Below are 17,148 nucleotides of genomic sequence, written 5' to 3' on the forward strand. Positions count from 1 at the left end.
GGCCGGTGCATCATGTGACCCAGCCTCTATAAAAGCTGGATCACGTGTAGCTCCGCCCATCAGCTCTGAGTAGTGCAGGGACAGGAAGCAGCTGAAGTGAGGGACAGTGTTAGGAATCTCATCTGGCCATTTGTTCTGTGGGTGACCTATAGTGATTTTTTGTGGGTGCAATGCACCATCTTCGCACCCCTGACACAGAGATATAATAGTTAATCCGTCTGTTAGTCCGGTGGGTGACATATACCCATTTATTGCGTGAGGTACACCCGCACTGCATACGTGACAGGGAAAATAATCAAGTTAATCTGTCTGTTAGTTCAGTGGGTGACCTCAAAGAATGAGGAGCGCGTCAAATAAGGGACGTGGCCCAGGTGGTGGTGCTGCTGGTGGAGCTCCTGTTGCAGGGAGAGGACGTGGTCGATCTGTGCCAGCTACACGCACAAGTAAAACCCCTTCCTCAGGTGCGAGTAGGCGACAGAACCTGCAGCGGTATTTGATCGGGCCTAATGCGGCTCTACGAATGGTGAGGCCTGAACAAGTACAGGCGATAGTAGATTGCGTTGCTGACAGTGGTTCCAGTTCCTTCACATTGTCTCCCACCCAGTCTCCTGCTGAAAGACCACAGTTGGCACCTGCAGCCGATGTCCATCAGTCTTTCACCTCACCCCCTTGCAAATCAGCCAAGCAGTCTGAGCCCCAAGTCATGCAGCAGTCTCTTCTGCTTTTTGATGACTGTTAGCAGGATTTCCCAGGGCCATCCACCTAGCCCTGTCCCAGAAGTGGAAGAGATTGAGTCCACCGATGCCCAACCACTTATGTTTCAGGATGAGTACATGGGAGGACCATCGCAGCACATCTCGGATGATGACGAAACACAGGTGCCAACTGCTGGGGATTTCTGCAGTGTGCAGACCGACAAGGAGGGCAGGGGTGAAGACCGGGTGGGAGATGATGTGGAGGACGATGAGGTCCTCGACCCCACATGGAATTTAAGGTCATGCGAGTGACCTGTGTAGTTCGGAGGAAGAGGCGGTGGTCGCACAGAGCCACCAGCCCAGCAGAAGAGGGAGCAGGGTGCAAAAGCGGAGCGACCGTCCCCTAGACAGTACGCCTCCTACTGCCCAACACAGCAAGGGACCGAGCACACCAAAGCCAGCTCCAAGGAGTTCCCTGGCGTGGCAGTTCTTCAGACAATGTGCTGACGACGAGACACGAGTGGTTTGCACGCTGAGCAATCAGAGCCTGAAGCGAGGCATAAACGTTCTCAACCTGAGCACAACCTACATGACCAGGCATTTAAGTGCAAAGCACGAGCTGCAGTGGAGTAGACACCTCAAAAACCAAGAAAGGTCTCTGGCTCCTCCTGCTTCCTCTTCTGCTGCAGTCGCGGCCTCTTCATCCACCTCTGGAGTGACAGTGCCACCTGCCACCCCGCAAACAGAGGATCTGCCAGCAACACCACCACCTGGGTCACCAAGCATCTCCACAATGTCCCACAGAAGCGTTCAGCTCTCCATATCCCAAACGCTGGAGAGGAAGAGGAAGTACCCCCCTACCCACCCGCGATCCCCGGTCCTGAATGCCAGCATTTCTATATTACTGGCCTTTGAAATGCTGTCATTCTGTCTGGTGGAGACAGAGAGTTTTAAAGGCCTTATGGCTGTGCCACAGTACGTCGTGCCCAGCAGCCACTACTTTTCAAGGCGAGCCATCCCTTCCCTGAACAACCAAGTAGGGGACAAAATCAGGTGTGCACTGCGCATTGCCATCTGTGGCAAGGTGCACCTGACTACGGATACGTGGACCAGTAAGCACGGACAGGGACGTTATAGCTCCCTAACAGCACACTGGGTAAATGCAGTGGCGGCTGGGCCTGAGGCGGATAGCAGTTTGGCGCATGTTCTTCCACCACCAAGGATTGCAGGACATTTCTCGTTGCCTCCTCCTCCTACTCCGCTTCCTCCTCTACCGCCTCCTCATCCGGTCAGCGTAACAACTTCACCACCAACTTCAGCACAGCCAGGGGGAAACGACAGCAGGCAGTTTTGAAACTCATCTGTTTGGGGACAAACCCCACACCGCGCAGGAGCTGTGGACGGGCCTTGAACAACAGACCAATGAGTGGTTGGTGCCAGTCAGCCTCAAGCCTGGCAAAATCTCGTAGCAGCTCTGGGCCTACCCCTTGCCTGGCACATGTGCTGAATTTGGTGGTGCAGAGGTTCCTGAAAATTTTTCCCGATATGTCAGAGCTGCTGCAGAAAGTGTGGGCCGTCTGTGCACGCTTTCGGCGTTCTCACCCTGCTGCTGCTCGCCTGTCGGCGCTGCAGCGTAACTTTGGCCTTCCCGCTCACCTTGGCCTTCCCGCTCACCACCTTGCACATGCTGGCCAGACTGTGCGAGCAGAAGCAGGCAATAGTGGAGTTTCAGCTGCAGCACGCATGGGTGAGTCGCTCTGCGGAACAGCACCACTTCACCATCGAATAGGCCTCCATGCGAGACATGTGCGCCGCATTGCGCTGTTTCGAGTACTCCACCAACATGGCCAGTGCCGAATGCGCCGTCCTCAGCGTTACTATTCCACTTCTATGCCTCCTTGAAAAAACACTTCAGGCGATGATGGAAGAGGATGTGGCACAGGAGGAGGAGGAAGAAGAGGGATCATTCCCACGGTTATCAAGCCAGTCGTTCACAAGTAGCTCGGAGGGTGGGTTCCTGCACCAACAGAGGACAGCTACACAACTGTCCAGCCAGGACACAGTTCTGGAGGAGGAGGAACCGTGTTCACAGCAGGGTGGCACCCAGACCAGCTCATGGCCATCACTGGTGCGTGGCTGGGGGGATACAGAGGACACAGACGATACACCTCCCACAGAGGACAGCTTTTCGTTGCCTATGGGCAGCCTGGCACACATAAGCGATTACATGCTGCAGTGTCTCCGCAACGACCGCTGAGTTGCCCACATTCTAACTTGTGCTGATTACTGGGTGGCCACGCTGCTGGATCCCCGTTACACGGACAACGTACCGTCCTTAATTCCCTCAATGGAGCGTGATCGGAAGATGCGCGAGTACAAGCGCACGCTGGTAGACGCGCTGCTGGTGGCATTCCAACCTGACAGCGGGGGCACAGTGGAAGCACAAGGCGAAGGCAGAGAAAGAGGTCGCCAACGCAGATGGGGCACCGCCAGCACCTCAGAAGGCTGGGTTAGCATGGCCGAAATGTGGAAAAACTTTGTCAGCACGCCACAACAACCAGCACCACCAGCTGATATGGAACGTCTTAGCAGGAGGCAGCATTTCACCAACATGGTGGAGCAGTATATGTGCACACGCCTACACGTACTGACTGACGGGTCGGCCCCCTTCAACTTCTGGGTCTCCAAATTGGGCACATGGCCTGAGCTTGCCCTTTACGCCTTGGAGGTGCTGGCCTGCCCTGCGGCCAGTGTATTGTCTGAACGTGTGTTTAGCACGGCAGGGGGCGTCATCACAGACAAGCGCAGCCGCCTGTCCACAGCTAACGTGGACAAGCTCACGTTCATTAAAATGAACCAGCCTGGATCCCTCAGGACTTGTCCGTACCTTGTGCAGAATAGACATGTATACCGGCACTAAGCAGCCATTGTTATACTCCAGCGCACTTTCTCTTTGCATTCTCTTTTCCATTTCCCAATGTTTTGTGGCCTTCCCAAATTTATAAAAAATAAATAAATAAAGGAAAAAAACTAAAACAGTCTTGGCTATCTCCTCCTCCACCGCCGCTTCCACCACCTCCTACTCCACTTTGACCTCCACCTCCTAGTTCAAGATTATTATTATTTATTTTTTTTCTATTCTATGTAATTTCCCTATCCACATTTGTTAAGGGACTTATCCTGCTTTTACCCCCATTTTGCTGCCTTTTGCAGCCCTCACTATGACTTTTTTACAGCCATTTTAGTGCACCAAAGTTCAGGTCCCCATTTACTTCAATGGGGTTCGAGTTCGGGTCAAGTTCGGCTCCCGAACCCGAACTTTGACCCGAAGTTCGGCCGAACCTGAACATCCACGGGTACGCTCATCCCTAGTCTCAACCTACACAACACCCCCTACCGGGTGACCCCAACGCCCGAATACTTTATAAACCCCAACCACAAATGGGGTCACACAACCTCAGGTTTCACTTCCTTAGAAATGTCGTCCCTAGAGACCGCGTTCTGAGCTCACACAGCGACGCCCTGCACAAAAGTGATTCCCAGGCGTCTATATAAATAATATCTTTTCTATAATATCTGTACAATATAAGCATCTTAATATCTGTGTCATAATGTAATTTCTTCTCTATAATATTATCTCTGTAATATCATCACTGTAATATCTACCCTATATCATCTCAGTTATATCTACAATATTGTCACTATAATATAATCTCTATAATGTAATCCCTGTAATATCTACCCTATAATATCTGCCTCATAATATCATAATGTAATGTCATCAGTATACAGTAATATCAGTATATTATCCATGTAATATCTGCTTCATGATATCACTGTCATATCTGCCCTATAATATCGTCTCTGTAATATCTGCCCTATAATAACACCATTATAACATAATCACTGTAGTGTAATCCTTTTAATATAACTATAATATCCCTGTAATATCTACACTATATCATAACTAAAATATCATCCTTAAATCATCACTATAATGTAATCCCTGTAATATCTACCGTATATCTTCCCTACTATATCATCTTTATATCTTCCCTATAATATAATTATAATATCCCTGTAATATCTGCCCTATATCATCCTACAATATCGTCCTTATCAGTGACATAACTAGAAATGACTGGGCCCCACAGCAAAATTTTGAACGGGGCCCCCCAGGCAACTTTGTACCCCCCTCCTCCCATGAGACCCCTACTCCTGTGTCTAGTGACGATCGCTCTCTCCGACGAGGCCCGGCAGCTCCGTCCATTTCCTACAGTATCTATCTACATAATGTCAGCGTATAATACTGATGAGAGGCCCTGACAATAACATCTTTTATTCCTCCTCCTGTGTGGCCCCTACTCAGTTTGGACCCCAAAGCAGCCGCTTCCCCTGCAGCTACTCCCCTGATCCTTATGTCATCACTATAATACAGGTATCTACCCCATAACATCATCCCTGTAATATCATCACTACAAAGTAATCCCTATAATAGCTTTCCTATAATAAAATCTAGAGATTTCTTGAAATTCGTTTCAGGTCCGATTCGCCTAATCTGTCCAAAAATGCAATTCCGGTCCGGATGTATTCTACCCAATCCAAAAATGTTCCAATTGGCCTGAAAATTGGTGTATGATGCTCTGAGGTCTTCTAGAACCTCTTTTTAAGCTCTTGAGCGCAATGACAATTGTAATAGTGACACTGACATACATAGTTACAGGTAAACGCATGTTTGACGGTGTTAACAAACAGCGTGTTTTTATAAACACACTGTACCATCAGATTTATTGTACCTTTTTAAATTAAAAACCTGTCTAAAAATTATCCATTATTGGGGGCAGATGGTGTTTAAATACACACGGTGCTATGGGGGAAAAAACTGTTGCTTGTTCTGAACAAGCAGTCCAAAAATTATGACTTAGGGCTCATGCACATAACCGTTGTCCGGCTGTGGCCGTATTGCAGCTGTCACCGCCAGTTCTGTGAGAAGGTCTGTTAGACGTTCTTCTCTACTTCTTGCATGACGTTCTTTGTTTTGGTTTCACTTTGTCATCTCCTTTCCTTCTTCCAGCTGTCACCTATTTGCACTGATTGTCTCCCTTTATATTCCCTCCCATACTGCCTCACTTGGCGGTTTATACTTCTTCCTGGATGAGTTGTTCACTGCTGGAGGCTGCTACTGCTGATTCCTCAGATAAGTCTTTTTCCTTTATTTGTGTTTCCTTGCTGGCTTGATTCTAGGTGACCCTGACTCCGTCCGTATTAAGTGCAGGGAGCCGGTGGTCGTGTCCCCTCACTATTATAGGGTTTTCAGGTGTCACAGAGTATTAGGTACGTGGGCAAGCAATCGTCTATCATAAAGACCTTTGCATGGGCATAGCAGTCAGGGAGAGCTCTAGGGGTTTTATAGGGCTCACCCATATGCTCCTTAGTTTGGGATCAAGCCAGTCGGATGTTTATTTATAAGTTCCAGCTTTCTGCAACACCATCCGTGACAGCAGCCCGCATGACGGATCGTGGATCCATTCACTTGAGTGCATGCACTACTTTTTTGCGATACGGACCGTCAGATTGCGGACCTCATTCAAATGAATAGGTCCACGATCCACATGCGGCTGCCCCACGGTCGGTGCCTGTGCATTGTGGACAGCAATTTGCTGTCCACAGCATGGGCCTGGCCGGCACACGGTTGTGTGCATGAGCCCTTAACAGGGGCAGATGCCTGCCCGTATTTATACAGACAAATGCTAGTGTAGGCAGAAACAGTGTCACGTGTTCTGAACAAGCAGTCCAAAATGATTCTTTAACCCCTTCAGGACCCTGCCATTTATCACTGTAACGGACCGTTTCCGCAGACAAGGGGTTAAAATCCGTTTAGGCGATAAGCCCCTTTCTGAGAGACAGGCACAGCTACTTGCAGAACACCAACTCCCGAACTGGATACAAAATAGCACTCCAAACTGGAACCTCACGAATAGCTGCTAGCAGATGAACAGGAAAAGCATACAATCCTGGCAATCGGTCTTCTAACAGCATACAGTGAATCCCCCCAATAACGAGACAAGGCTCCGTGTTGAGGGTCAAACAGTGGGCTGACTGTACTTCACGTACAGCCTCTTTTATTCATAAACCACAAACATAGTACTGCCCACAGGGGTTTGAAATATAACCAATCAGTAATTTACAACACATACAATGATACAACAGCAACCAATAGTTCACGCCCCCAGAGGACCAGAATGAAGACTGACATAGGACAACATATCCCCACAATGCATCATGGTCTCCTCCCCTCTGTCCCGGAGACAACCTGAGGAGCAATCCAATTATCTCTGAGGACAAAGGGAGATCGCCAATACACATGTGGATACAACAGGACAGACATCACCATTTAAACACACAATGGGACAATGGCACAATAGAAACACACCCGCATATTCCTCCCAAGCTGACAAGTTACACTTATTATAAATTGTTACAACTTTGTGAGTTTACATTGGCCATACATATAACTTACATTAATTTAAACAGTATAACTTGGGGACAAACCTATCCAAAATTCACTTGAATCGGTTCAGGGGTTTAAAAGTTAGTATATGGCCCATAATCCTGGGGCAAGAGGCCAGCAGCCAGTCCTCTCCAAAACCCAGTGGCGAGGTCGGTTTCGCCACACATCTCCCCCCCCCCAGGGAAGACTAACCAGATACCTGACCTCACGCCGGTCGGTACCTGAGTTAGTCTGGCAGCCCACCCACAACCAAATACTGGACCTGTTGACTTTAGTAGCCTGTCTCTGTCCAGTGAGTCCACCAAGGTTATGTTGGAAGCTGGTACTCCCGGTCTCTGTCTTGCTCCCTGCTTGGAGTGGAGGTTGCTTTGTGGGCAGGTATCAGCGGTACTCTGCCCTGGTGCCAGCGCTACCACGGAAGAAGCCTGGTTGGAGCCTGGTTGTTGGAGGGGGAGACCGACTGTCTCTACCCCCTGTGCTGTAAGTGCAGAGACCATGGTCCCATCTGCACTGTTGTGGGGCTTGCTGTCTCCCCCTGGTGCGTTAAGCTGCCGCTGGGGAGAGGGGGTAACAAGCTCCTCTCCCATACATACTTCCGGCTGCTGGGGAGGGCGACCGACCGTCTCCGCTCCCAATACAGTGTCCTGTTGCTGGGGAAAGGAGACTGGGCTCTCTATTCCCTGCTGGACACTCTGCCGCTGGGGGACAGGACCGACTGTCTCTGCCCCCTGTAACTCCGCCTGCCGCTGGGGAGGGAGGACGCTGCTCTCCTCTCCCTGCATTTCACACTGCCTTCCCGGCATATCACTCTGCTGCTGGGGGGCAGGAACAACTACCTCTGCCCCCTGTACCTCAGCCTGCCGCTGGGGAGGGAGGGCGCTGCTCTCCTCTCCCTGCACTTCACACTGCCGCTGGGGAATGGAGACTGGGCTCCCAATTCCCTGCAGGACCGGTGGAGAGACCTCGGTCCCATCTCTACCGGCCACCTGGGGTCCTTCCCAGTAACACTCTACAATATCTGTCCAGCTGAATGGGTCTGAATCTGGGTCTGTCACCTTACCGTCCTGCTGAGCCTTCTCAATGGAGTGGAAGAGATCTCGGTAGTCCTGCTCCAGTTCCCACTCCAGGGTTGCTAGGTGAGCCAGGTCTTGCTCTACCTCATGGGGGTCATCCCACTCATGCCTAGCCTCCCTCTCATAGAAAATGTCCTGAAGTCTGGACTGTACAGGGCTCCCGAAGTCAGGCTCTGCAAAGGACTCCCATAACAAGCCAGGACCATAAAACTCCTCTCCCTCTGGCTTGTCATGTTCGGCTGTCCAGGGTATATACTGTGCCATATACCACCAAAGCGCCTGGTAGGCATCCTCCAGCCATAGCTCCTGCCATACCCGGTGCTCTAGTTCCTTCACCCATTCCTCCAGGGGCTGCTCTCCCAGGAAGGGCATCCACAGGGCCACTTGCTTCTGCAACCGCTGCTCTTCACTGGGGAGACTCTCACCCCGCTGGTATTGTAGATTATCCAGGGCCTGGTACCAGATGCCTTTCCTTAATGCATCCCGGCCATCCAGGTCCTCTTCCTCGTATAACACTGCTGGTTCCATCCTGCTGCTGTCAGGGACGCTGTACTGGGACATGCGTTGTCCTTAAATTGTAGAATCCACAGAAATGGTGTCTCCTGTAGCTGTCCTTCTGGCTGTAGGAACGATCCCGCTGCTGCCACCAATGTAACGGACCGTTTCCGCAGACAAGGGGTTAAAATCCATTTAGGCGATGTGCCCCTTTCTGAGAGACAGGCACAGCTACTTGCAGAACACCAACTCCCGAACTGGATACAAAATAGCACTCCAAACTGGAACCTCACGAATAGCTGCTAGCAGACGAACAGGAAAAGCATACAATCCTGGCAATCGGTCTTCTAACAGCATACAGTGAATCCCCCCAATAACGAGACAAGGCTCCGTAATGAGGGTCAAACAGTGGGCTGACTGTACTTCACGTACAGCCTCTTTTATTCATAAACCACAAACATAGTACTGCCCACAGGGGTTTGAAATATAACCAATCAGTAATTTACAACACATACAATGTAACTACAGCAACCAATCATTCACACCCCCAGAGGACCAGAATGAAGACTGTGACATAGGACAACATATCCCCACAATACATCATGGTCTCCTCACCTCTGTCCCAGAGACAACCTGAGGAGCAATCCAATTATCTCTGAGGACAAAGGGAGATCGCCAATACACATGTGGATACAACAGGACAGACATCACCATTTAAACACACAATGGGACAATGGCACAATAGAAACACACCCGCATATTCCTCCCAAGCTGACAAGTTACACTTATTATAAATTGTTACAACTTTGTGAGTTTACATTGTCCATACATATAACTTACATTAATTTAAACAGTATAACTTGGGGACAAACCTATCCAAAATTCACTTGAATAGGTTCAGGGGTTTAAAAGTTAGTATATGGCCCATAATCCTGGGGAAAGAGGCCAGCAGCCAGTCCTCTCCAAAACCCAGTGGGAAGGTCGGTTTCGCCACAATCACCTTAAGGACCAGGCCATTTTTTTTTAGAACTCTGACATGTGTCACTTTATGTGGTAATAACTTTGGAACGCTTTTACTTATCCAAGCCATTCTGAGATTGTTTCCTCATGACACATTGTACTTCATGATAGTGGTAAATTTCAGTCAATATTTTTCATTTTTATAAAAAAAAATACCAAATTTACAAAAAAAATAAAAAATTTGCAACTTTACAAATTTCTCTGCTTTTAAAACAGATAGTGATACCTCATATAATAGTTATTACTTTACATTCCCCATATGTCTACTTCATGTTTGGATCATTTTGTAAATGACATTTTCTTTTTTTGGGACGTTAGAAGGCTTAGAAGTTTAGAAGCAAATCTTGAAATTTTTCAGAACATTTCCAAAACCCACTTTTTAACTCCTTTAGCACACAGCCTTATTTCACCTTAAGGACTTGGCCATTTTTTGCAAATCTGACCAGTGTCACTTTAAGTGGTGATAACTTTAAAACGCTTTGACTTATCCAGGCCATTCTGAGATTGTTTTTTCGTCACATATTGTACTTCATGACACTGGTAAAATTTTTATTTTTATTTATAAAAAAATACCAAATTTACCAAAAATTTGTAAAAAAGTACAAAAAAGTTCCAAGTTTCAATTTCTCTACTTCTATAATACATAGTAACACCTCCTAAAATAGGTATTGCTTTACATTCCCCATATGTCTACTTCATGTTTGGATTATTTTGGGAATGATATTTTATTTTTTGGGGAGGTTACAAGGCTTAGGCTACTTTCACACTAGCGTTCGGGTGTCCGCTCGTGCGCACCGTTTGAAGGGGCTCACGAGCGGCCCCGAACGCATCCGTCTGGCCCCAATGCATTCTCAGTGGAGGCGGATCCACTGAGAATGCATCCGCCTGCCAGCGCTCAGCCTCCGCTCCGCTCAGTGAGCGGACACCTGAACGCTGCTTGCAGCGGATCCGTCCAGACTTATAAATGTAAGTCAATGGGGACGGATCCGCTTGAAGATGACACCATATGGCTCAATCTTCAAGCGGATCCGTTCCCCATTGACTTACAATGTAAAGTCTGAACGGATCCGCTCAGACAACTTTCACACTTAGAAAATTTTCTAAGTTTTAATGCAGACGCATCCGTTCTGAACGGATGCGAACGTCTGCATTATCGGAGCAGATCCGTCTGATGAAACATCAGACGGATCCGCTCCGAACGCTAGTGTGAAAGTAGCCTTAGACGTTTAGAAGCCAATCTTGAAATTTTTCAGAAAGGTTCAAAAACCCAATTTTTAGGGACCAGTTCAGGTCTGAAGTCACTTTGTGAGGCTTAGATAATAGAAACCACGCAAAAATGACCCCATTCTAGAAACTACACCCCTCAAGGTATTCAAAACTGATTTTACAAACTTTATTAACCCTTTAGGTGTTCCACAAGAATTAATGGAAAATAGAGATACAATTTCAAAATTTCACTTTCTGGGCAGATTTTCCATTTTAATAATTTTTTTCCAGTTACAAAGCAAGGGTTAACAGCCAAACCAAACTTAATATTTATGGCTCTAATTCTGTAGTTTACAGAAACACCCCATATGTGGTCGTAAATCGCTGTACAGACACACAGCAGGGTGTAGAAGGAAAGGAATGCCATACGGTTTTTGAAAGGCATGTTTTGCTGGACTGTTCTTTTTTACACCATGTCCCATTTGAAGCCCCCCTGATGCACCCCTAGAGTAGAAACTCCATAAAAGTGACCCCATCTAAGAAACTACACCCCTCAAGGTATTCAAAACTGATTTTACAAATGTCGTTAACCCTTTAGGTGTTCCACAAGAATTAATGGAAAATAGAGATACAATTTCAAAATTTAACTTTTTTGGCAGATTTTCCATTTTAATATTTTTTTTTACTTTTACAAAGCAAGGGTTAACAGCCAAACAAAACTCAATATTTATGGCCCTGATTCTGTAGTTTACAGAAACACCCCATATGTGGTCGTAAACTGATGTACGGGCACACGGCAGGGCGCAGAAGGAAAGGAATGCCATACGGTTTTTGGAAGGCAGATTTCACTGGGATAATTTTAAGTTGCCAGTAGAAACCCCTAGAGTAGAAACTCCAGAAAAGTGACCCCATTTTGGAAGCTACGGGATAAGGTGGCAGTTTTGTTGGTACTAGTTTAGGGTACATATGATTTTTAGTTGCTCTATATTACACTTTTTGTGAGGCAAGGTAACAAGAAATTGCTGTTTTGGCACCGTTTTTATTTTTTGTTATTTACAATGTTCACCTGACAGGTTAGATCAGGCATGTCCAAAGTCCGGCCCGCGGGCCAATTGCGGCCCACGGCCAGGAGTAAAACGGCCCCCCAGAGGTTTGATTCAATCGTTGGTATTCCGGCCCCCGGCCCCTCTCACCAGTCACCGCCAGCTCACCGGGAGCCCACAGCTTACAGGAAGAGGCTTTATTAGCAAAGGCCAAATCTCGCGGCGACGTCCGAGATCACGCGAGATTTGGTCTTTGCCTTCACAGAGAAGGAAAGCCAAGATCTCACAACGTCCGAGATCTCGCGGGATTTGGGCTCAGGGAGAAGGAAAGCCCAAATCTCAGATGTCACGAGATCTCTGACGTCACGAGATCTCTGACGTCACGAGATCTCGGCTTTTTTCTTCTCTGTAGTAAGGCCAGACTATATATGTCTTACAGAATAGGTAGGATTATCTTCGTTTTACATTGTAAATTATGGGAACTATCTTATAAATACTACAGTCTTACACTATGAGGCCCATATCCAAAGAGTTCTCCTCACAGTCTATAGATGGCGCCCTTCTCAGGTTGACCTCTCTGATTAGGTCAGTTACATAAACGGCTAGGCCAGGCCAGAAACCTAATTCCTCTGTCTTCTTACAGATTAATTTTCCTAACTAAGGGCTCTTTCACACTTGCGTTGTCCAGATCCGGCGTGTACTCCATTTGCCGGAGGTGCCCGCCGGATCCGGAAAAACGCAAGTGAACTGAAAGCATTTGAAGACGGATCTGTCTTCAAAATGCGTTCAGTGTTACTATGGCACCCAGGACGCTATTAAAGTCCTGGCTGCCATAGTAGTAGTGGGGAGCGGGGGAGCAGTATACTTACAGTCCGTGCGGCTCCCGGGGCGCTCCAGAATGACGTCAGAGCGCCCCATGCGCATGGATGACGTGTCCAATGCGATCACATGATCCATGCGCTTGGGGCGCCCTGACGTCACTCTGAACCGCCCCGGGAGCCGCACGGACTGTAAGTATACTGCTCCCCCGCTCCCCACTACACTTTACCATGGCTGACAAGACTTTAGCGTCTTGGCAGCCATGGTAACCATTCAGAAAAAGCTAAACGTCGGATCCGGCAATGCGCCGAAATGACGTTTAGCTTAAGGCCGGATCCGGATTAATGCCTTTCAATGGGCATTAATTCCGGATCCGGCTTTGCGGCAAGTGTTCAGGATTTTTGGCCGGAGCAAAAAGCGCAGCATGCTGCAGTATTTTCTCCGGCCAAAAAACGTTCCGTTCCGGAACTGAAGACATCCTGATGCATCCTGAACGGATTTATCTCCACTCAGAATGCATGGGGATAATCCTGATCAGGATTCTTCCGGCATAGAGCCCCGACGACGGAACTCTATGCCGGAAGACAATAACGCAAGTGTGAAAGAGCCCTAACTGCACATACACTATCTCACTCTGACTGAATGGCTAGGAGGATGGCAGCAAATCCCCAATACAGTTCAACCTCAACCTTGTTGCATAGTTTTCTACACAGAACCTATAAGAGAGAAAAGGAAACATGTCTTAGGGCTCTTTCACACTTGCGTTCTTTTCTTCCGGCATAGAGTTCCGTCGTCGGGGCTCTATGCCGGAAGAATCCTGATCAGGATTATCCCCATGCATTCTGAATGGAGAGAAATCCGTTCAGGATGCATCAGGATGTCTTCAGTTCCGGAATGGAACGTTTTTTGGCCGGAGAAAATACTGCAGCATGCTGCGCTTTTTGCTCCGGCCAAAAATCCGGAACACTTGCCGCAAGGCCGGATCCGGAATTAATGCCCATTGAAAGGCATTGATCCGGATCCGGCCTTAAGCTAAACGTCGTTTCGGCGCATTGCCGGAGCCGACATTTAGCTTTTTCAGAGTGGTTACCATGGCTGCCGCGACGCTAAAGTCCTGGCAGCCATGGTAAAGTGTAGTGGGGAGCGGGGGAGCAGCATACTTACCGTCCGTGCGGCTCCCCGGGCGCTCCAGAGTGACGTCAGGGCGCCCCAAGCGCATGGATCACGTGATCGCATGGATCACGTCATCCATGCGCATGGGGCGCTCTGACGTCATTCTGGAGCGCCCCGGGAGCCGCACGGACTGTAAGTATACCGCTCCCCCGCTCCCCACTACTACTTTGGCAACCAGGACTTTAATAGCGTCCTGGGTGCCATAGTAACACTGAAAGCATTTGGAAGACGGTTCAGTCTTCAAATGCTTTCAGTACACTTGCGTTTTTCCGGATCCGGCGGGCACCTCCGGCAAGTGGAGTACACGCCGGATCCGGACAACGCAAGTGTGAAAGAGCCCTTAGCTCTAGCAGCACACACAGCACAAGACATGTATGTTACATTGCAGCTTTTCTCTGCAAGTACATGCAAACAGTACAAAAAACAGAATATATTAAGCGGGTTGTGCAGGCAGTATATGGTAAATTGATGACTTATCCTCAGGATAGGTCATTAATATCTGATTGGTGGGGTCCCACACCTGGAACCCCCGCTGTTCAGCAGTTTGAAGAGAAGGCAATGCTCCATGCCAGCTCTGCTTCCTCTTCATTATACTGCATGTTGTCTCCATTGCAGCGGTGAAGGAAAGAGTACTTGTAATTACACTGGGCCTCCAAAACTTTCAAGACGATGGGCAGTGTAATGAAGGGGCTGACTCCTTGGAATCCCACTGATCAGATATTGATGACCTATCCTGACAATAGGTCATCAATATATACTGCCTGGACAACCCTTTTTAAGATTTGTTTAACATCACACATTTTAAACTCTTTGTTCTCTAGAAGTATCCTAGTGGGACACTACAAGTCACAACAGCTCACAGGCAGAGGCCGCATCAGTAAAGGCCCAATCTCCCGGCGACGTCCGAGATCACGCGAGATTTGGTCTTTGCCTTCACAGAGAAGGAAAGCCGAGATCTCACAACGTCCGAGATCTCGCGGGATTTGGGCTCAGGGAGAAGGAAAGCCCAAATCTCAGATGTCACGAGATCTCTGACGTCACGAGATCTCGGACATTGCGAGATCTCGGCTTTTCTTCTCTGTAGTAAGGCCAGAATATCGGTCTTTAAAGAGGACCTTTCACCTGTATAAACTATGTTAACTGAGTATGCTGCCATATAGAGCGGCGCCCGGGGATCTCACTGCACTTACTATTATCCCCGGGCGCCGCTTCGTTCTCCCGTTATAGGCTCCGGTACCTTTGCTCTGTAAGTTATAGTAGGCGGGTCTTCCCTTGTCCTGTGGGCGTCTCCTTCTCCTAGGCTGCAGCGCTGGCCAATCACAGTGCACAGCTCACAGCCTGGGAGGTTTTTTTCTCCCAGGCTGTGAGCTGTGCGCTGCGATTGGCCAGCGCTACAGCCTAGGAGAAGGAGACGCCCACAGAACAAGGGAAGACCCGCCTACTATAACTTACAGAGCAAAGGTACCGGAGCCTATAACGGGAGAACGAAGCGGCGCCCGGGGATAATAGTAAGTGCAGTGAGATCCCCGGGCGCCGCTCTATATGGCAGCATACTCAGTTCACATAGTTTATACAGGTGAAAGGTCCTCTTTAAGTTCATCCCCTGTATCTCAGCTCAGATTTTTTTTGGAAGCCGGGGTCACAGAGTTGTGGGTGGCTGATTCATTTACCCACCGTTTTAGTCACACGTTTCATACATCAGGTGCCCTTCTCTTTGTTTATAGGAGTTTTCCTGTACGTTTATATTGGTGGCCTATCCTTGTACCTCCAATGTTGGAAGCAAATGGGAGCAGTGCTACAGCAACTTTACTAGTTCCAACCACTACACAGGAGAAAGAGCTCTGAATTTCCAGCACCATCTGCAGCTATAAAAAGTACTGGAAAACCCTTTTAAAGTGTTGCTGGATTTTTTTAAATATTTTTATATGTCCCAGCGACATATGAAAGGTTTTCATTAGTTGGGGTCTGAGTGCCCCCACTGATCACTATAACAAGGAGAGTGAGGCACTCAGATTAAGTTGCAGTTTGTTGAGGTCTCCTACCTCCACGGTCACATTACCCCCAGAGGACATTTATACAGTGTGAAGGTCCCAAATGTAGAAGAAAAAATGTATTAAAACATTTCTGGCTGCGTTCTAGCGCTGAGTTCCAGGTCCAAACATCATAATCAAAGTCATCACCAATTAACGTCGCCTTTCCTTCTCCCTGCGCCTCCACACTTACAGCCACAAGGCCAGGGCGACCATAAGGGCTATTGAGCCTATTTGAGTCTATTGAGGAAAAAAAACACACACTTGCAGGCTGGGCTGTGAACTAAAGCAGAAAAGGGGGCATAATCCGAATCAGTGGTAGCAAGCTGTCATACCCTTCATTAACCCCTCACTGTACGTCACTGGGCTAGAATCTGATTGTGCTCCTAGTACTCTCTACAAATAACTTCTCCTTATCTGGCCAATTTGTATAATGGCAACTACAAATAAGAAACGAGAAGTTGACAGTGAGGGACGCCGCTTCCAGGACAGGTGGAAAGTGGAATATTTTTTAACTGAAATACGGAATCACTGTGTTTGTCTAATATGCCAAGAGACTGTGGCTGTTAATAAGGAATTTAATATCAAGAGACACTACCAGTCGAGACACAGCACATACGACAAGCTAACAGGGCGCGACCGCAGTGACAAGGTGAAGCAACTTGAAGCTGTTTTAATGTCACAACAGCGATTTTTTACAAGAACCCGTGAGTCAAATGAAAATGCCACAAGGGCTAGCTACGAGGTGGCAACGTTAATTGCTAAAAATTGCAAATCTTTTGCTGAGGGTGACTTTATTAAAGAATGCGTTTTGAAAATGGTGCAGAATATCTGTCCCGAGAAGAAGCAAGCGTTTTCCAACATTTGCCTGGCTCGTAACACAGTAGCACGGAGAGTAGAAGAAATTTCATCAGATATTAAGAGACGGTTAACGTCAAAAGGAGTTGATTTTGACTTCTTTTCGATAGCCTGTGATGAAAGCACGGACCTCTCCGACACTGAGAGGGGTGGACGATGAAATGAATGTGACTGAAGAGCTACTTGACCTCCAGAGCCTTAAGGACCAAACAAGAGGAACAGATT

This window comes from Bufo bufo, chromosome 4 (genome assembly GCF_905171765.1).
Source record: "Bufo bufo chromosome 4, aBufBuf1.1, whole genome shotgun sequence".
In the NCBI taxonomy this organism is placed as follows: Eukaryota; Metazoa; Chordata; class Amphibia; order Anura; family Bufonidae; genus Bufo; species Bufo bufo.